Source organism: Medicago truncatula, chromosome 2 (genome assembly GCF_003473485.1).
Source record: "Medicago truncatula cultivar Jemalong A17 chromosome 2, MtrunA17r5.0-ANR, whole genome shotgun sequence".
NCBI classification, from domain to species: domain Eukaryota; kingdom Viridiplantae; phylum Streptophyta; class Magnoliopsida; order Fabales; family Fabaceae; genus Medicago; species Medicago truncatula.
The window spans coordinates 29,332,855-29,355,663 of record NC_053043.1 but is presented as its reverse complement, the minus strand read 5'-3'; the positions used below and the strand labels follow the sequence as shown (position 1 = coordinate 29,355,663).

The window sequence follows — 22,809 nt, the reverse complement described above, 5'->3', positions numbered from 1 at the left end:
AAAGTAACAATTAAGAACCGGTATCCACTTCCAAGGATTGATGATTTGATGGATCAGCTGGTCGGTGCGGAGGTGTTTAGTAAGATTGATTTGAGGTCAGGATATCATCAGATTGGAGTGAATGCGGAAGATATATCCAAAACCGTGTTCCGAACGAGGTATGGCACCGTTTGAGGCTTTATATGGTCGGAGGTGTAGGACACCGTTATGTTGGTTTGAATCTGGAGAAAGTGCTTTGTTAGGACCGGAAGTTGTGCAAGAGACTACGGAAAAAGTTAAGATGATTCAAGAGAAGATGAAAGCGTCTCAGAGTAGGCAGAAGAGTTATCATGATAAGAGGAGAAAGGATATTGAGTTTCAAGTTGGTGATCATGTGTTTTTGAGGGTGAATCATGTGACCGGTGTTGGTCGTGCTTTGAAGTGTAGGTAGTTGACTCCTCGTTTTGTTGGACCGTTTGATGTTATTGAGAAGGTTGGGGTTGTAGCGTATCAGATTGCGTTACCACCGTCTTTTTCGAATCTTCATGATGTGTTTCATGTGTCTCAGTTGAGGAAGTATGTGCATGATGCGTCTCATGTGATACAAGTGGATGAATTGGAAGTGAGAGATAATTTGACCTTTGAGACTTGGCCGGTTAGGATCGAGGATCGCGAAGTGAAGCGTTTGCGTGGCAAGGAGATTGTCTTGGTTAAAGTCATTTGGTTTGGACCAATGGGTGAGAGTGCCACTTGGGAATTAGAGAGTAGGATGAAGGTTTCGTATCCGGAGTTGATTCCTTCAGGTAATTTTCGAGGGCTTAAATTCATTTTAGGGGGGGAGAGTTGTAATAGGCCGATTTTTCGCTATATTTATTTTAATTACTTTTATTGTGTGTTTATATGTGCTTGTGTGTGATTATTCATCTTTGGGTGCATTTTCATGGGTTTCTGTGTTAGAAGGGTAATTTATTCATTTTGGACTTAGGGGTATTTTGGTCATTTGGTGAGAACGGGTAAATTATAAATTTTGGTGGGGATTATTTTTAGTATTTAGTGAGAACCGTTATTTTGCTAAGTTACTAGAGTAACAATTAATATTTTACCGTTAAATGATCGTTGGTAGTATTTTACCGTTAATTGACCGTTATTAGTGATTTACCGTTGTGTGTATAGAAACATTTTGGATTAAGTTGGAATGGGTTAAGTCCATGAAGCTTTAGGGTTAGGCCCATTTAGGGGACATCCTATATGAACCTTGTCTTAGAGGAAATTTCCTCACACTTTCATTTATAAGATATTTTCAGAGAGTTAGAGAGAGAAAGTGGGAGCAAGAGGAATAAAGGGTTAGAGAGAAGAGGAACTTGAAGAATCAAGGATTGAAAGAGAGCTAGGAGCTAAATTGAAGCCTAAGCTAGGGAGATTAATCTAACTAAGGTAAGGGGGTTAGAATTCATCATAATCATTATTGCAATTTTTCAATTATTGTATGAATAAGTGCTTAATTGGGTAATTGCTTAATTGTTCATAAATGATGAAATTCGTGCTCTAATTATGATGACATGTTTGAATGCATGAAGTTGTGAATAATTGAATTGTTGTTGGTAGAATTTCATGTTCAAAGTATGAGAAAATTGTATATGTTGAAATATGCTCAATTGGTTGAATTATGCTATGTTGTTGTTGAATTGTGATAAGATTCATGATCATTTGGTTTTGTTGTTGATAATAATTCATGGCTTGGGTATGCATGATTTATGATTTGTTGTTGAGAAATGAGATGTTGTTGGTGGTTTGGTAAAAATTGGTGAATTTGTCCAAATGTCAATTGTTTTCATGTTTGTTGAGTCTTTGTGAGTCATTTTAGTCATATTGATCTGTAAACATCGTCTGGAAACATATTTGGGCATTGAGGGACCAAAATTGGGGATTTTGGGTAAAAAGGGGTTGAAACCTGTAACATTTCCTGCAGAACTGTGAACGTTCGCTTAAGGGGTCGCTTAAGCAACCGGTAAGCGAACATTCATATGAAGTTCTGGGTTCAGGTCGCTTAAGCGTCCTGCAAGCGAGCTAGTAAGCGTACTTTCTGGTAGCTTCTGGAACTCGTTCGCTTAAGCGAACCATGTGGTCGCTTAAGCGAACTGATGAGCGACCAGTCAGCGACCAGAAAGCGTACATTTCTGGTGGCTACTGGAACTCGTTCGCTTAAGCGAACAAGCCCAGTTTCAGCCAGTTTAATCTTTTGTTCTGAGTCTTAGGGGGCCAATCCGAGCTTTGCAAAATGATTCTTCCTACATATTTAACTGTTGTTTGATCCCCTAAACCTACTGGAACACGATTAGCTTAAGCGACCAGTCAGCGACCAGAAAGCGTACATTTCTGGTGGCTACTAGAACTCGTTCGCTTAAGCGAACCAGGTGGTCGCTTAAGCGAACAAGCCCAGTTTCAGCCACTTTAATCTTTTGTTCTGAGTCTTAGGGGGCCAATCCGAGCTTTGTAAAATGATTCTTCCAACATGTTTAACTATTGTTTGATCCCCTAAACCTACTGGAACACGATTAGCTTGCCTAAACTTGAAATTTTCCGTTTGAGTCTTCACTTGGAAGTTGTTGGGAATTTTAGACTTTTGTCGAAAACAAACTTTTGCAAACAATGGAACTTACAAGTTGAACCTACAACTCATATAGACCTAGGTAAGACTTGTAAGAGTAGTCAAACATCTTAATCATGTCAAAAGTGATATTTCAGGCGGGAATGTGAAAGATTGTGAAATTGGGTTTTTCGTACGAACTTAAGCTATTCTAGGATTAATGTCTAATAGTCCGGAAGTGGCTTAAGCTCATGACTACACGGTTGATTAAGATTGTTTGAGAACTTTCAACTTGTCTATGTTGTTTTGTCTTGGGAATTATCAATGTTGGCCGTTTGCCACTTGACATGGTTTTTGGTCGGAATGTTCCTTTAGTCAATTGTCTTACGTTCTATCGTGACTATTCTTATACGACTAAGTGAAGTTGTATGAATGAATGATTGTATGTTGGATATGATGATTATCATGAGATGTGTATGTTCTCTTACTTAGAATGTAAGAAATGCTTGAATTGGTAAAACTATATGAGGTAGTTGATGTTGAATGACATTGTTGATTATTGATGATGATGTTGATGTTGCGATAATGAATCTTATGATTTGATTGTGTGTAGACATGTTTTCTTGATAATGCAAATGTTGTGGAGATGATCAATATATTTGGAAGTTGTCCTCTATATTGTGGTGAAAATTGTGGATTGATGTCGCATTATCGAGTCTTTGTTACATGTTCATGCATCATAGTCGTGTTGAGATTTTATATGATGTTTTTGTTGCATCATTGGGCTCCGGCCTAGCAGAGATCATTTAGTGATCTAGTTTTGTGGACTTCGGTCTTGCAGAGATCCATTAGTGATCTAGGTTGTGGGCTTCGGCCTTGCAGAGACCTTTGACAGTCTAGATATAGGTGACGACCTTGAAGTGAAATGGTACCACATGCATATATGTGTCGAACTAGGTGCACATCATGACATGAGTCTTATTGGTGAAATGTGATTAATGATTGTGCATGAATAAATGTGATTGATGATTGTTCATGACACATGTGATTGGTGATTAATTGTTGTGAAATATTGGGATTATGGTATATATTTATATATATGTGAATATTATTATTGGTCAAGTATATGATATTGAATTGAATTAATCATGTTAACTGTTATTTGGATTATGAAGATGTAATACTTACCCCCAGTGGTTTTGACCGCCTACCTGTCTGTATGGATGGGTAGACGTTGTGCAGGATTAGTTGCTCTGGTGAGTTCTTTGTGCTTGGTGGATATCGGGAGCTATCTCCGGTATCGGTGTTGTAGAGTCTAGGATGGCTCTGATCTAGGCGTCTGTTGTTGTCTAGATTATTTGTTTGGATTATTTATTCATGTTTAGAGGTTTACCCAATGTTGGGGTTTGGAGATTCATCTATGTTGATGTAATAATTGATTCATGACATGTATGCCTCGAAGTATTCTGGTTTATATCCATTGCGACTGTTGAGATTTATATGCATGCATGTTGAGTTTGACACGTAGCATCTATTTCTTGAATAAATGTATTATTCGCATGTATTATTGTTTTAATAGAAATAGGGTGTTACATTGAACACACTCTTCTACCTCTTTACTCATGTCTTCATCATTGCTTTCAATCGAATTTACAATCACCCTTTCTAAAGTTGGAGCTGGAGACTCCTTAGTTGTGGTTTCTTCAACAATATGGTCCACCACATCAACTCGGTAACATTGTGGATTTTCACTTCTATGTTTCATAGCTTCGAAAATATTAAACACAACTTGTTCATCTTGAAAACGAAGCATCAATTCTCCCATCTCCACATCAAAGAGTGCTCTACCGGTTGCTAGAAACTGTCTTCCCAACAACAAAGGAAGTTCGTCATCTTCCTCCATATCAAGAATCACAAAATCAGCGGGGAAAAGTAAATCATTCACCTTTACTAAAACATCTTCCAGCACTCCATAAGGATAAGAAATAGAACGATCAGCTAGAGTAAGCGTCATCATTGTAGGTTTAGGTTCCCCACATCCTAGCTTCTTCATCATGGCTAAGAGCATAAGATTAATGCTAGCCCCCAAGTCACACAAGGCGTTTCCCACGCTTACCTTCCCAATGGTGCAAGGTATGGTGAATGCACCTGGGTCTTTAAGCTTTGGAGGCAACTTCCTTTGAAGTATGGCACTACATCAGAGGAGTTCATAAAATTAGGGTTTCTATAGGATTACATCAGATTCATCTCAGGAATTAACCACAAAAGAATTAGTTACTCATAGCTAAAGTATAAGCTAACTATCATAAGAATAAAGATTCATACATGTAATGGATGATTGACTATTAGTTTTGATGGTTGCCCACCAGATCTCCAAAGTCTCTGCTCCAAAATATGCTTTTAGGTCTCAAAATTCGTGAACCCTTAATCAGAAAACACCTCTTTATATTTATAGGCAAGTAAAAATCGGCCACCGAGCTCCAAAATCGGTGGCCGAAATCTCAAATGCGTGGCCCGGTGGTGCGAAATCGGCGCCCGATGTATGCTTATCGGCGGCCGATTTTTGTCGAATTCCAAAGTCTGCAAAATGGCAGCAAAATCGGTGGCCGATTTCCAATACTTCAAACTTCATTTTCTTTGTCTTTTGTGGCTTGCAGCTCCATGAATTCCAATAAATAACTCCTAAAATTACATGAAAAATGTCTACTAAAAGAGTAATGACAGAATGTCATCATGAAGCTTATCGCTACTATCTCTGTATTTTTCTCAATTTTACAAAGTGATTTTGAAAAAGTGAATTCCCACCTGCAAATTACATGCTTACTAGGTTAATTGACATTTCTTCAGCTTCATGTATTTTCCAGATCATCTACGTGGGTCATTGAACCGCCATAATTCTCCAGAAGAAGGGAAGTTCATTGTGTCAAATTTTCCCTGTTGCCATATTCTTGCTATCTATTTCAATTTTCCAGGCTAATGGCTCTGCTCGCCAGGTGAATTTTGATAATTTTTAAATACTTTGTTACTTTGGTTGGCTCTTCATTCTTTGTTTTCCAGATTTTCTAGTCTTTAATTGAGAAATTGAATGTGCTAAACTTAAAATCGATTTCGGAAACCAGAAATCTTCGGATCAATACAAAATCACACAATAATCATTACATATCACATAACAACTAATTTAACTTCAAACATAACTTAATTAACATAAATTGCTTACATAAAAATCACAACAACATCTAATAGTCTACATCAAAATACACATAAACATCATAACTAAATAACTATAATTGTTACCAACAAGAACATTTATAATCAATGCACGCCATAAATTGAGGAGATTTGCACATTGGACAATGTTTGTCTTCTGTACACGACCATCTAAGTTCTGCGATATAAAATGAGAAAAATAAATATAAGTATAAGAATTTATATGTTTTTGCATGAGTGGTACATATATATATAGCTTACCATCCATTTCAGCAGCAACAAGAATTAGGAAAAGAAAGAGGATCACTACAACACAAACAAACTTAAGAGTTTTTGCCATACTTTTTTTTCTTTTGCATCTAACAAACAAACAAATTATTTGATCAGTTTTTATAGCTAAGATACCATGCATTGCTTTCTTCAACTAAATACTTTTAGGCCCCTTATAGAGTTGCAAAAAGTCTTCCTAATATTGAAGTATATATGATATGTCTCTTAAGTATGTTAATGTATCATATATATCACTTTAGATCACTTAGAGGTAAGGATCTATCACAATAAGTTTGTACCAACATCTCATTATTTTTTTTATTGGTTTTATAGCTCTTCATTATAAATGAGGGAAAAATACCAAAAGAACAATAATAGTTAGAACAATGTCAAGGTTAGTTTGATGACTAATGAACTAATGATATCACAACATGTTTATGATTCAAATGAAAGTATGGTAAGTTTACGCATAATAAATGTTGCAATGTAATGATTTATTTTTCATTGTCATTCACATCAATTTTACCATTTAACATTTAGAATTGAACATAAAGGCGTTTAAAATAGACACATATCTCACTATTTTTAATTAATGGCATAAATATGTGATTAGTCAATGCACTTTCACCATATTTTAATATTGGTCCCTGCATTTATTTTTGGATTGGATTCCTCTATTAGTCTATAGTTAAAAAAACAGAATTAACAGACTATCATGTGGTCCAATTATTTTACGCCACATGGAATATTAAAAGACAAATTTTTAAAATTAAAATAAATAAAAAATAATTTAAGTTTCAACTAATTATATTATTATTATTATTATTTCATCACCGTGTTTATTATCTTATTACAAAAAAGTCTAGAAAATAAAAAAAGTTAAAGAAAATGATAAGCTTCTTAGATGTGATTGTCTCACCTTCACATTAACTTTTCAAACTCAAACCAAATCCAAATCACAAATTCACTACACCATTTTCATTACCCTATTTAACAATAAATCGAGGGTTAAATAAGTTTTTCGTCTCTATAAATATAGCGAATTTTGATTTTATTCCCTAAAAAATAAAATAAAATGTTTTCATCGTCACAAAATTTTTTATTTTATTTTTGGTCCTTAATGACCAATTTATGTTAATATGAATGTCAAGATTATAATACTTTTATGATCAAGATAGACCATATTATATCCGTTTTTTTAAAGGATGTTATGTCCGTTTATTATGTTCAACCTTTATATATTCATATTATGTTTAAAAAATGTCAAAATTATATCCATTAGATACCAAAACTAAAAAAAAATATTGTGAGGATAAAAACATTTTATTTTATTTTTTTAGGGACTAAAAACTTATTTACCCATAAAACAATTGCTTTGGTAGTAAAAAAACAAGGAAACAACTACAAGGAGTGAAAATATTAAATTGAGATCCAACAACAACCACTTCGGTTGGCTCTAATCATATGCATGTCCATTGCAAAAAACAATTTTTTTCAGGGGTGCAAACAACAATTGCTCACACCCTTCTGTCATTATTAACTCACCGGAAACCCATGACATTAATGTCAAACAACTTATGCCCCTGGCTTTACACATTACATTCTTCATGGATGAATGAGAATACTACTATCATTTTAGAGTTCTAAAGATTCAAACTTAAATTTGGGAGATTTTTAATTTATGTAACGCCCCGAAATTTTGATCCAAATTATTACCTAAAAATATTCATTTCCTTTAAAAAATGTGAAACTATTTTTTAAAATAAACTATTAGAATGAAACTAATAGATAGATAAACCATTAAAATAAATTAATAAAAAAACTACTACGTATAATTTGTTATTTCTTAACAGAAGAAAATAATACACTTCAAAAATATTTTTAAATTACAAATACATTTTAATAAACTTATTTTTGTTCCTACGTATGCTTAAACCACACATCAACTTTATATTTTTTTTTTTTTTACCTACAACAATTTATTAATGTAAGAGTCAATTTTCTTATTCAAATTGGTTCATGCTCAAAGTACAAGAAATAATATCATAAAGTAGATAGTATCAGATCTTCTTAATAAAATAAAATAAAAATACAACCAACTCATATATCTTAAGAAAAGGTTCATACATATTTCTATCGTAATAAGAGAAGTTAATCGATTAATACATCACAAATATATAACATACTCAAATGCAATTATGCGTAAGATGCACGCTCCTAAAAACTAAATGATCCAGATATAGTAAGCCCGCCACTAAGGCATCACACAAAATGTTTAACCCGCCAAAGAGACATCACACATAATATGCACATGTCATGCCATGATGATGAAAAGAGATTAACTCGCCACTGAAGGCATCTACAATGGTAAGTGTTTCACCTATTTAACACCGGAATAAATAAGCACCTTCATTGAGGAGAGAAAATGTTTGGTGCTTATAGAGAAGGGTGGTTATGTAAGCACCCTCTCTCTTTAATTTTCGTGGGCCATACGTAATAAATCATACGCAATTCAATAAACTTTGTTGAAATACAATGACATTGAGTCATTAGCAGGACATATTTAGTAACTTTTTTCTGAGGTGCTGAGTTGAAGAGATTGAGTGTTTATTGAATAATATGATTGAAAATTATAAAATAGATGATGTGTACATGCATGACCCACTTAAGCATATATAAAATGGAGTGCTCTATTGTAGATGGTCTAAAGCATCACAAAGAGAATGCAAAATGGTAGTAAAAACATAATTCCTACCACTTAAAAGCAATACAATCAAACAAAATAATTGTCACTTAGACAAACAAAGAGAAAATTCATACACAAGAACAAAACTTGCCTTCTCAAATTCAAATATTTCTTTCTGACATATTAAAGATTCAAACATTAATCACCAATAATATTCCTTCAAAAAAAAAATTAATCACCAATAACATATGATTCCTTTCATCATGTACACGCATAGTAAAATAAAAACTTTCTTAAACACATCACTTCCATTCAGGTCCTCGTATATAAATTTTATATAAATCCAAAATTTACCACGTAAATATATATTTCGATTGTTTTTTTTTTCTTTTCAAATGATAAGAATTTCTAGCACTATTTTGATAACATGGTGACGGTCCTAACACTTAGTAACTTGATGGAGCAATTATTGATGGACACAAAGATTTGGACACTGTTACAAAGCAAATAAAGGAAAATGAAGGAAAAGGCCCACCAGAAACAAACAACAACTCGGGTCAAAGCCCAAAAGAAAGACCCAAGAGGGAAACCAAGAAACCTAGCCATTTTAGGCATTGATCACTTTCTCTAGAATCATCCAGGATATGGATAAAAAGCATGTGTTGTCCCCTGCTAGTAGTCCTTGACCGTTAGGGTCCTGATAAGGACAAGAATAAATTTATTTAGTATTTTTGTTATTTATCTTTTAGCTCTTGGATTGGGACAAGTGTCTTAAGATCCTGCAATCCTAGAAATAATTGTATGACCTCAAGGCATATATGCTGAGAGGAAATGAATGAAAAGACGAAAAATTATTATCTCATAAACTTTCTCTTCCCTCAAGACTTTCCCCGTCACAAAGGGAATTTAATTTCTGCTCTTTTCCTTAACATTGGTGCTCTCGTTTTCTTGAAATCATGCCTCCTAGACAACAACATGAACCACCTACCCTCCAACACCTACATGACTCTATAAACAACCTCGCCCTAGCCTTTTCCACTTTTCGAAACACTCAAGACCAAAGACATGAACAATATCTTACCTCCATAGAGACCCTGCAATCACAAATACCAAGCAACTCCCAAGCCTCACCTAGCATCACAAACTGAACTCCATATTCCACCCTTAAACCACCTAAACTTCGCCTCCTTCCTTTCGATGGTTCAAACCCCCTAGACTGGATTTTCCAAGCTAACCAGTTCTTTACTCATTACTCCATATCCCCCAACCAGCGTCTAGCACATGTTGCTGGATACATGACCGGCGATGCTATCGGTTGGTATCAATGGATGTTCAACAACCATCTACTTTCAACATGGGATGCTTTCACAAGCGCTCTTGAGGTTCGATTCGGCCCGCCAGCTTATGACAACCACCAACAAGCACTCTTCAAGTTGAAACAAACATCTTCAGTTGCCGACTATCAACGTGATTTTGAAAGGTTATGCAACCGGGTAACAGGTCTTTCCTCTATTGCTATTGTTGACTGTTTCGTCTCTGGCCTTAAGTTCCATATTCAAAATGAGCTAGCAATCCACCAACCCACATCAGTTTCTCAAGCAATTGGCCTAGCCAAACTGATTGAATCCAAACACACAGCCACACGCCCCTTTCAACAAACCACATCCAAACAACCATCTCTCAAACCGCCACTACTTCCCACTCCCTCACCTTACTTACTTCAAAAGAACAACACTACCACAAATTCACTACCAATCAAATGTTTAAAACCTACAGAAATGTAGCAACGCCGCGCCCAAGGGCTTTGTTTCAATTGTGATGAACGTTTTCATCCGGGTCACCGTTGCAAACCTAAGCTTTTCTTGTTACTTCTAGATGATGATGTATCAGATCCTCCCACAGACAACTTGTGTGCAGTTATCACTCCACCAGAACCCCCAAACCTCATAGATCTTAACCCTCCAGCACCCACCTTTCCCATCGATCAAGAAAATAACACAACTGAACCCATTGTTCCTAATCTTGAACTCTTTCAACTATCTCTCCAAGCCGCTACAGGACACCCTTCACCCCGCACCTTACGCTTTACAGCTACAGTATATGGCCACAAGGTCATAGTATTGGTGGATTCCGGTAGTTCACACAACATCACACAACCTCGTATCGCGTCCTTCCTCCACCTACCAATCCAACTGTTATCTTCTTTCTCCGTTATGGTAGGAAACGACGACTATTTACACTGCACTGACCTTTGCAAAGATATACCTTTACTGGTAGCCCAACACATCTTTCCAATTTGCTTTTATGTCCTTCCCATTCAAGGTGTTGATGTGGTCTTAGGAGTTCAATGGTTGCAGACCCTAGGACCCTTTGTATCAGATTTTACTATTCCATCTATGAGTTTTACCACAATAACACACTCATAACCATTGAAGGCTCTAAGCCAAACACCATCACCCAAGCCACTGCACACCAGCTCAACCGAATGTTACAAACCAATGTTATTGCCACTTTTCACTCCATTTCCATGATCCCCACCCAACCAATAACTACTACTGATAGCACAACCGGCCCTGTTACTGATGAACAATTTTTACTCACTTTACATCCAGATTTACAAACCCTCCTCAAACCATATTCGCATATATTTGCCAAACCAAACAACCTTCCCTCACCACGAGACCATGATCACCATATTCACCTCACCCCCACCACCACACCCATTAACATCAAACCTTACCGCTACCCCCACTACCAAAAAGAAGCCATGACCAAACTCATCACCGAAATGTTACATGATGGTATCATTCAACCAAGCACTAGCCCATACTCTTCATCAATCAGCTTTGGCGTTCCCTGTTCAAATCTCTTGGCACTACTCTCTGTTTTAGCAGTTCTTATCATCCACAATCTGATGGCCAAACCGAGGTTTTAAATCGTTGTTTACCGACTTAGCTCCGCTGTTTTGTTAGTGACGAACCACGACTTTGGGTTTGTTTCCTCTCCCTTGCTGAATTTTGGTACAACACCTCACACCACTCAGCCATTGGGATGACCCCTTTTGAGGCCCTCTACAGCCGTAAACCTCCAGTTTTAGTCCCTTATACTGCCGGCAAATCCAAGATTCAAACACTTGATGAATTACTCAGTAACAAGGCCTGAATCATTAAAATTCTAAAGGAGAACCTCTCACGTGCAAGAAACCACATGACTCAGCAGGCCAACCTTCACCGCAAAGACAGAATTTGAGGTCGATCAATGGGTTTACTTGAAGCTACAGCCATATCGTCAAAGTTCAGTTCAACAACGCACCTCACAAAAACTAGCAAAACGATACTACAAACCTTTCCGCATTACTAAACGCATTGGTCCGGTGGCTTATGAGCTAGAATTGCCACCTTCCTCCAAAATTTATCCAGTATTTCATGTATCACTGCTAAAACTGTGCCAGGGACAGCCCACCAATCAAATTTCACCCATACCTGTAACACCCCGTTTTCCCAACTTAAAAATTTCATAACATTTATCAGAGTATTCAACACATAAACAGAATGCTACACTTCTTAAAAATCATAAATGAGATAAATAACAATTTATCCTTCAAAATAATTATTCAAAACTTCGCAGCGGATTTAATTCAACATCATAAAATAGTGTTGGCACGAAGGCCTCATCAAAACATCTCATAAAATTTAGTTAACAACTTAATCATAAAAATTCATATTCAAATACGTAAGGAATAGAAAATAGCCACAAAAGTTATCATCCCGTTGCGTATCAGAGCACCTAAAGACTTAGTGAGGGATAGCCACTCACGACAGCAAAACAACAGCAACTACTCTGGATCACCTGCAAGTTACTCATACGAAGAGCAACATTTCCAAGCAGAAGGGGTGAGATTTCATAAAACAATATTATTAAGCATATAATTCAACAATTATATTTAACAACTTAACAACATCATAATTTCATCATAAATCATAATATAATCATATAATATTTCATTAACAGCTCATGTACAAAATCACAATTCAAACAACTTGACAACACGACTCGACCATTCGACTTCAACTTGACTATGCAACTTAAACCTCTTATATGCATGTGGTACCAATCTAGGGCATCAAGCCCTCAACGTATTAAGTATTAATATACTTCCAGGGTATCAAGCCCTCAACTTAGTTAAGCTAAAGCTCTAGGGCATCAAGCCCTCAACGTGGTGAGCAAAGGCTCCAGGGCATCAGGCCCCTAACAATGAATGAGTATGCATGGACTCAACAACACAACATCTTATCAAGCAAGTCTTCTAATTGTTTCTTCAATTCAGCCAACTCAGAAGCTGACATACGGTAAGGTGTCATAGACACAGGCTTCGTTCCCGGAACAAGATCAATCGAAAATTCAACTTCTCTTTCTGGAGGCACATCAGGAATTTCATCGAGAAAAACTTTTGGAAAATCGCATACCACTTGTAGTTTATCAATCACTGCTTGATTCTCAATAGACAAGGACGCCATCAAAGAAAAAATCAAGATTCCATCACGTTCTAATTGCTTCAGCTGCTTAGTAGACAAAAACTATGCGCCACTTTCTTCTTCAGCAGCAGAGAAATACACTGACTTACTAAAACAATTAATATGAACATGGTTGTACTTTAACCAGTTCATACCAAGGATTACATCTATGCCACTCAAAGGTAAACAAACCAAGTCAATTTCAAAATCACGATCAAACATATACAAAGGATATCTTAAACACACAAGAGAAGTAGTCACCGAACCCTTAGCTGGAGTTTCGACAACCATCTCTCCATTCATATTTGACATAACAAGACCCAACTTAGTAGCACAATCAATAACAATAAAACAATGCGTAGCACCAGTATCAATAATAGCAACTAAAGGTGTACTATCAAAATAACAAGTACCTCTGATCAAGCGATCCTTGTTCTCAGTCTGAGTACCAGTTAAAGCGAAAACTCTCCCAGTAGTCTGCGCCTTCTTAGGCTTCTTGCATTGCGAACCAATATGACCTTCCTCATTACAATTAAAGCACACAATATCATCATGTTTACACTCAGCAAGTGCATGACCTTTCTTTCCACAACGAAAGCATCTTTTTGTAACACCCCGTTTTCCCAACATTTAAAATTTCTAAACATTTATCAGAGTAAACATCATAAACAACGGGATATCACATTTAACATAATTCCAAAACAGTTAAATAACAATTTAACCAAATAACTTAAACATTGCAGCGGAAATTATAATATAATCCATAAAACGTTTTGGCACACAGGCCCCATCAATATAATCTCAAAGAGTTAGTTCAATATCACAAATAGCATATATTTCACGTAATAGAACGAAGCATGCATAACATATAGCCCCATCCCGTTACGTATCAGAGCGACCTAGACGACACAGTGAAGGCAAGGCCACTCACGATGGCAACTGCACACTAAGCACGATCACCTGCAAGTTACCCATACAAAGGGCAACATTTTCAAGCAGAAGGGGTGAGATTTCATAACAAAATAATATTAATCAAAGTAATTTGAATCATAGTTAACATCATATCAATCTTAAACAACTTTGGATATTTGATAAACAATTATCACGTAATCACATATTCAATCATCATCAACAACATAGCATCTTAGACACGACAATGCGACAATGCTCTTAGACTCCTTATATGCATGTGGTACCAATCGTCATCATAAGTATTAATATACTTTAAACGTGCGGAGGACAAAACTCCTAATAATCGTGCGGAGGACAAAGCTCCTAATCATGGTGAGGACTACGCTTAATGAATGCTAATGCATGGACTTTATCACAAAACATCGTAATCATCATATCAATATGCATCCAATAATTTGGAGCTAAACGTCATCTTATACATCATATATAGACATTATGCACTTAGTTAAATAACAGCAGCAGCATAGTCAAGTCACAATAACAGATGATATCAATATATCAATTGCAATTCAATAGCATCATAATTATTCATTCATATCTTACATAATGCATAATACATTAACTCATACTCAATTGATAACAACATATCTTAAACGGCCTTACAGTTTGCATTAAACGTCATCATTAGGTTTCATTACCAATTAGGGGTTCACTCTTGATCAAAACGTGCGACACAGATCGCACAAACACTCAAAACACTCCAATCTGGAAGTGCTCGCGAGGCGAGAGTAACTACTCGCCATGGCGAGTACAAGCTAACTTCCCAACTAATGTTGTTCTAGGTTCAATCTTGTCCTACATTCATTCCTAATCATTACTAGGTACGTTCAGGCACTCAAAGGCACTCAAGGTCCAACTAAAGAGTCGAAATTGCAAAATCTTACATGCTCTCTGCCCTAGCTCGCTATGGCGAGTACGGTTGCTCGCTGTGGCGAGCTGCATTGTGCAACTCGCGAGGCGAGGGGAAAGGGTTCGCGAGGCGAGCGATGAATGTTCATCACTCGCGAGGCGAAACTCATAGCTCGCCGTGGCGAGCGATGAATTTCGCTACGGCCAGACCTGCTATATTCACAAAAACTCAGCGATTTACAAGGTTCTAAGCCTAATATTGATTCCAAAGTTCGTCCTAAACATTATCTAAGGTCTAGGAGCACTTTCTACATCAATTTAACCAATTCCTACCGTTTGATCATCAATTCTAGGGATTTGACCTAGTGTTCGTTTTCTCCTATTCAATCCTAAAGCTTGCTAACTAATCATCAGAATTACAATCAATTAACATTACTGAGTTATTAGTCTCAACCTTACCTGGTTATGAAGAAATCGCAGCTCTCTCTTTGATCTTCTCCCTTCTAAGCTTTTTCTCCCTTTTCCAAAAGTTTTCACGTACAATAGTTTTTCTAACAATTAGGTCTTCCCTATTTTTATCTCTTCGTAATTACTTACTTATCTCACTTTCTCCCCCAAAACTATCTAAAATATCAAAACAGCCCTCAACTAAATATTTTTCATATTTCTATTTTCTTATCAAATCTTATTTTATTTAACAATAAAATAAGTCTCATAATCTTATCAAAACACGTCAAATTATCCAAATCAACTTAAATCATCTTAATCAACAAAACTCACACATATATTATAAAAATATAATATAATCGCTTAAACTCGATTAAATAAACAATTAAACGAAAGTGGGTGTTACAACTCTCCCCCACTTAAAAGATTTTCGCCCTAAAAAATTTACCTCAAGCAAACAATTCTGGATAAGACTCCAGCATCTTACTCTCAAGCTCCCACGTCAAGCTTTCACCAGTCGCTCCCGACCAAACGACTCTCACGAGAGGTATCTCTTTGCCTCTCAACGTCTTCACTTTACGATATTCAATCCTCACCGGTAAAGTCTCTACTGTAAGGTTGTCTCTAACTTGCACATCGTCACTCTGGATCACATGAGATGGATCCGAAACATACTTCCGAAGTTGCGACACATGGAAAACGTCGTGCAAATTCGAAAGATGCGGTGGTAAACCCACTCGATAAGCCACCGTTCCAACTCTTTCTGATATCTGATACGGACCAATAAACTTCGGGGTCAACTTCTTTGACTTCAATGCACGTCCTATGCCAGTCATAGGAGTGACTCTCAAAAACACGTGGTCTCCTTCCTGAAACTCAAGATCCTTTCCGCGCTTATCATGATAACTCTTTTGTCGACTCTGCGACGCTTTCATTTTCTCTTGAATCATCTTAACTTTCTCAGTAGTCTTCTGAACAATCTCTGGTCCTAAGACCACTCTTTCACCTGACTCAAACCAACACAACGGAGTTATGCATCTCCGACCATACAAAGCCTCAAAAGGTGCCATTCCAATACTAGAATGATAACTATTATTGTATGTGAACTCGATCAACGGAAGGTGACTATCCCAAGTTCCTCCTTGCTCAAGCACACAAACTCTCAACAAATCCTCCAGCGACTGAATTGTCCTCTCCGACTAACCATCTGTCTGTGGATGATAAGCCGAACTCAATCTCAACTTCGAACCCAAAGATTCTTGCAAACTTTTCCAAAATCTTGAAGTAAATCTTGGATCTCTATCTGATACAATGCTCGAAGGAACACCATGTAACCTCACAATCTCCTTGATATAAATCTCTGCCAATTGGGCAACAGGAAAACTAATATTGATCGGTAGAAAATGAGCCGACTTCGTCAATCTATCAACGATTACCCAAATCGCGTCGTTCCCTCTCGGAGTATTTGGCAAACTCGTCACAAAATCCATGGATATACTATCCCATTTCCATTCTGGCACATCTAAAGATACCATCATACCAGCAGGTTTCTGATGCTCAATCTTTGACTTCTGACAAACTAAGCAGGAATACACAAACTTTGCCACATCTCGTTTCAAACCAGACCACCAGAAAATCTTCTTTAAATCATGATACATCTTCGTAGCTCCCGGATGGATACTCAAGCTACATCTATGACTCTCTTCATGAATCATCTTCTTAATCTCTTCATTGTCTGGAATACAAATTCTTCCTCAGAATCTCAACACACCTTGATCATCGATTTTAAAATCACTGTCTTTAGTCTGATCTCTAGCAACCAACAAGTCCACAAACTTTACATCAACTCTCTGTGCTTCCATGATATTTTTCAGAAATTCTCTATCAATCTTCAGCATTCCCAGTTTCACACTCTGAGGTGACCATTCGCAAACCAAACTCATATCTCTGAACTGTTCAAGTAACTCGAACTCTCTAACCATCATAGCGGACATATGCAATGTCTTCCTACTCAAGGCATCTGCAACAACATTAGATTTACCTGGATGATAATTCAAACCAAAGTCATAATCCTTCAACAATTCAAGCCACCTCCTCTGCCTCATATTCAATTCCTTCTGGTCGAACAAATACTTCAAACTCTTGTGATCACTAAACACCTCAAATCTCGAACCATACAGGTAATGTCTCCATATCTTCAAGACAAAGACCATGGCCGCCAACTCTAGATCATATGTCGGGTAATTCTTCTCATGAATTCTCAACTGTCTTGAAGCATAAGCCACCACTTTACCTTCTTGCATAAGTACACCTCCTAAACCCAACTTGGATGCATCACAATATACTACAAAAGGCTCATCAGACTTAGGCAAAACCAAAACTGGAGCAGTCGTCAAACGCTTCTTCAATTTACTGAAACTGTTCTCACAATGAACATCCCACACAAAAGCTTTACCTTTACAAGTCAACTGGGTTAGCGGAAGAGCTAACATGGAAAACCCTTCAATAAATCTTATGTAGTAACCAGCTAAACCCAAGAAGCTTCTAATCTCTATAACTGACTTAGGAGTCTCCCATTGCGATACCGCTTCAACTTTAGACGGATCCACTGCAATACCATCACCAGAAATAACATGGCTAAGAAAACTCACTTCTTTCAACCAGAATTCACACTTAGACAATTTGGCATAAAGTTTCTTCTCTTTCAACACTTGCAAGACAATCTTCAGATGCTAAGCATGTTCTTCTTCAGTCTTGGAGTAAATCAAAATATCATCGATGAACACAACTACGAACCGATCCAAAAATGCATGGAAGATGCGATTCATATACTCCATAAAGACTCCAGGTGCATTGGTAACACCAAAAGGCATACTTTATATTCATAGTGACCATAACGCGTTCTGAAAGCTGTCTTCTGCATATCTTCATCTTTTACTTTAATCTGGTCATAACTTGACCTCAAATGAATCTTGCTGAAAACACGTTCACCCACTAACTGATCCATCAAATCATCAATTCTCGGAAGTGGATACCTATTCTTGATAGTTACCTTGTTCAACTGTCGATAATAAATACATAACCTCATACTACCATCTTTCTTCTTAACTAGTAAAACCGGCGCTCCCCAAGGTGAAACACTTGGTCTAACAAATTTCTTCTCAAGCAAATCTTCCAACTGTTTCTTCAACTCAGATAATTCGGAAGCAGACATACGATAAGGTGCCATCGACACCGGCTTCGTTCCAGGAACAAGATCAATAGAAAACTCAACTTCCCTCTCTGGAGGCACATCAGGAATTTCATCTGGAAAAACTTCAGGAAAATCGCATACCACTTGTAGCTTATCAATCACTGCTTGATTCTCAATAGATAAAGAAGCCATTAAAGAAAACATCAAAATACCATCACGTTCCATTTGCTTCAGCTGCTTAGTAGATAAGAACTCTGCACCACTTTCCTCTTCGGCGGAAGAGAAATACACTGACTTACTAAAAAAATTAATATGAACATGGTTGTACTCTAACCAATTCATACCCAGAATCACATCCATATCGCTCAAAGGTAGACAAACTAAATCCATTTCAAAATCACGACCAAACATAGACAAAGGACAACGCAAACATACGAGAGAAGTAGTCACCGAACCCTTAGCTGGAGTTTCAACGACCATCTCTCCATTCATATCAGACAAATCAAGACCCAAAGCAGAAACACAGTCGAAAGCAATAAAGCAATGAGTAGCACCAATATCAATAATAGCAACTAAAGGAGTATTATTAATATAGCAAGTACCTCTGATCAAACGATCCTCATCCTCTGTCTGAGTACCAGTCAAAGCAAAAACCCTGCCAGTAGTCGGCGCCCTCTTAGGCTGAGTACACTGTGAACTAATATGTCCCTCTTCATTGCAGTTAAAACACACAATGTCCTTACGCTTGCAATCAGCTACAATATGACCCTTCTTGCCACACCGGACACACTTCTTGATCTCTTCAGGACATACATTGATTTTGTGGCCTTTCCCACCACAACTGAAACACACAATCTCGGTAGCATCCATCTTCTTAGGCCGCCTATCATCGACCATCCTCTGTTTCCCTTTATCAGCAGGGGCACTGTACGGCTTAGGACGACTTTGTTGTCCCTTGCCCTTCCTCTCGTTCACAATCTTATAGTGAGCCTTAGTATCCTCTTTATAGATCCTGCAGCTATTGACCAAATCTGGAAAAACTCTAATCTGTTGGTATCCAATCGCCCTCTTAATGTTGGGCCTCAAACCGTTCTCGAACTTGATGCATTTCGAAATCTCAGCAGTCTCTGCAGCATAATGCGGATAAAACTTCGCCAACTCAACAAACTTGGCAGCATACTCAGTCACGGACATATTTCCTTGCTTCAACTCAAGGAACTCGATCTCTTTCTTCCCGCGAACATCTTCTCAGGAACTCTCTCCTGAACACAGCCCAAGTAACAATAGCTCCTTCATGCTCAAGGGTAGGTAGGAGACTAACCCACCAGTCATCAGCTTCCTCTGCCAGCTGATGCGTACCAAACCGCACTTTCTGATCTTCAGTGCACTGCATAACACGGAAAATCCTCTCAATCTCTTTAAGCCACGTCTGGGCTCCATCAGGGTCATATCTTCCTTTGAAAGTTGGAGGGTTCTTCCTCATGAAAGTCTCCAACATCCTCGTCTCAGCATTAACACCAGCATTCGCGTTAGGTTGTTGTCCCACAGCTTGGTCAACAGCTTGTAGAGCAGCAGCTAACGCAGCATCGTCCCTTCTAGCCATTTCAGATATTCTACAAAAGTAGCAACAGCAACATAAGATAGTAATATAAATATCACTAAGACTCGACACGACTCTTCTAATTGACCGGACGAACCGACCTGCTCTGATACCAATTGTAACACCCCGTTTTCCCAACATTTAAAATTTCTAAACATTTATCAGAGTAAACATCATAAACAACGGGATATCACATTTAACATAATTCCAAAACAGTTAAATAACAATTTAACCAAATAACTTAAACATTGCAGCGGAAATTATAATCCATAAAAGGTTTTGGCACGCAGGCCCCATCAATATAATCTCAAAGAGTTAGTTCAATATCACAAATAGCATATAATTCACGTAATAGAATGAAGCATGCATAACATATAGCCCCATCCCGTTACGTATCAGAGCGACCTAGACGACACAGTGAAGGCAAGGCCTCTCACGACGGCAACTGCACACTAAGCACGATCACCTGCAAGTTACCCATACGAAGGGCAACATTTTCAAGCAGAAGGGGTGATATTTCATAACAAAATAATATTAATCAAAGTAATTTGAATCATAGTTAACATCATATCAATCTTAAACAACTTTGGATATTTGATAAACAATTATCACGTAATCACATATTCAATCATCATCAACAACATAGCATCTTAGACACGACAATGCGACAATGCTCTTAGACTCCTTATATGCATGTGGTACCAATCGTCATCATAAGTATTAATATACTTTAAACGTGCGGAGGACAAAGCTCCTAATAATCGTGCGGAGGACAAAGCTCCTAATCATGGTGAGGACTAAGCTCAATGAATGCTAATGCATGGACTTTATCACAAAACATCGTAATCATCATATCAATATGCATTCAATAATTTGGAGCTAAACGTCATCTTATACATCATATATAGACATTATGCACTTAGTTAAATAACAGCAGCAGCATAGTCAAGTCACAATAACAGATGATATCAATATATCAATTGCAATTCAATAGCATCATAATTATTCATTCATATCTTACATAATGCATAATACATTAACTCATACTCAATTGATAACAACATATCTTAAACGGCCTTACAGTTTGCATTAAATGTCATCATTAGGTTTCATTACCAATTAGGGGTTCACTCTTGATCAAAACGAGCGACACAGATCGCACAAACACTCAAAACACTCCAATCTGGAAGTGGTCGCGAGGCAAGAGTAACTACTCGCCCTGGCGAGTACAAGCCAACTTCCCAACTAATGTTGTTCTAGGTTCAATCTTGTCCTACATTCATTCCTAATCATTACTAGGTACGTTCAGGCACTCAAGGTCCAACTAAAAAGTCGAAATTGCAAAATCTTACATGCTCTCTGCCCTAGCTCGCTATGGCGAGTAAGGTTGCTCGCTGCATTGTGCAACTCGCGAGGCGAGGGGAAAGGGTTCGCGAGGCGAGCGATGAATGTTCATCACTCGCGAGGCGAAACTCATAGCTCGCCGTGGCGAGCGATGAATTTCGCTACGGCCAGACCTGCTATATTCAAAAAAACTCAGCGATTCACAAGGTTCTAAGCCTAATATTGATTCCAAAGTTCGTCCTAAACATTATCTAAGGTCTAGGAGCACTTTCTACATCAATTTAACCAATTCCTACCGTTTGATCATCAATTCTAGGGATTTGACCTAGTTTTCGTTTTCTCCTATTCAATCCTAAAGCTTGCTAACTAATCATCAGAATTACAATCAATTAACATTACTGAGTTATTAATCTCACCCTTACCTGGTTTTGAAGAAATCGCAGCTCTCTCTTTGATCTTCTCCCTTCTAAGTTTTTTCTCCCTTTTCCAAAAGTTTTTACGTACAATAGTTTTTCTAACAATTAGGTCTTCCCTATTTATATCTCTTCCTAATTACTTATCTTATCTCACTTTCTCCCCCAAAACTATCTAAAATATCAAAACAGCCCTCAACTAAATATTTTTCATATTTCTATTTTCTTATCAAATCTTATTTTATTTAACAATAAAATAAGTCTCATAATCTTATCAAAACACGTCAAATTATCCAAATCAACTTAAATCATCTTAATCAACAAAACTCACACATATATTATAAAAATATAATATAATCGCTTAAACTCGATTAAATAAACAATTAAACGAAAGTGGGCTTTACATGTTTTCACGTCCCCAGGACAAGCATTACTCTTGTGGCCTTTCTCACCACAAGTATAGCAAACAATCTCCCCAAGAGAATCTTTCTTCCTAGGCCGCCTCTCATCAACCATTTTCTGTTTACCCTTATCAGCAGGAGCACTGTAAGGCTTAGGACGACTATGCTGACCTTTGACTTTCCGCTCATTCACAATCTTGTAATGAGTCTTAGTATCCTCCTCATAGATCTTGCAACTACTCACCAGCTCATAAAAGACACAGATCTCCTGGTAACCAATTGCTCTCTTAATCTTAGCACGTAAACCATTATCAAATTTGATGCACTTTGAAAATTCAGCAGTCTCT

At 37.3% G+C, this 22,809-nt stretch overlaps 1 long non-coding RNA gene across 1 annotated transcript; it reads right to left on the bottom strand.

Annotated features, from left to right (window-relative positions):
* Positions 1-4,199: 4,199 nt before the first annotated feature.
* LOC120578063 (uncharacterized) lies at positions 4,200-6,174 on the bottom strand. The gene is made up of 3 exons (XR_005644007.1): positions 6,035-6,174; positions 4,892-5,951; positions 4,200-4,758 (listed from the first exon to the last, which is right to left on the bottom strand). It is a non-coding gene; the product is annotated as an uncharacterized lncRNA (long non-coding RNA).
* Positions 6,175-22,809: the final 16,635 nt, after the last annotated feature.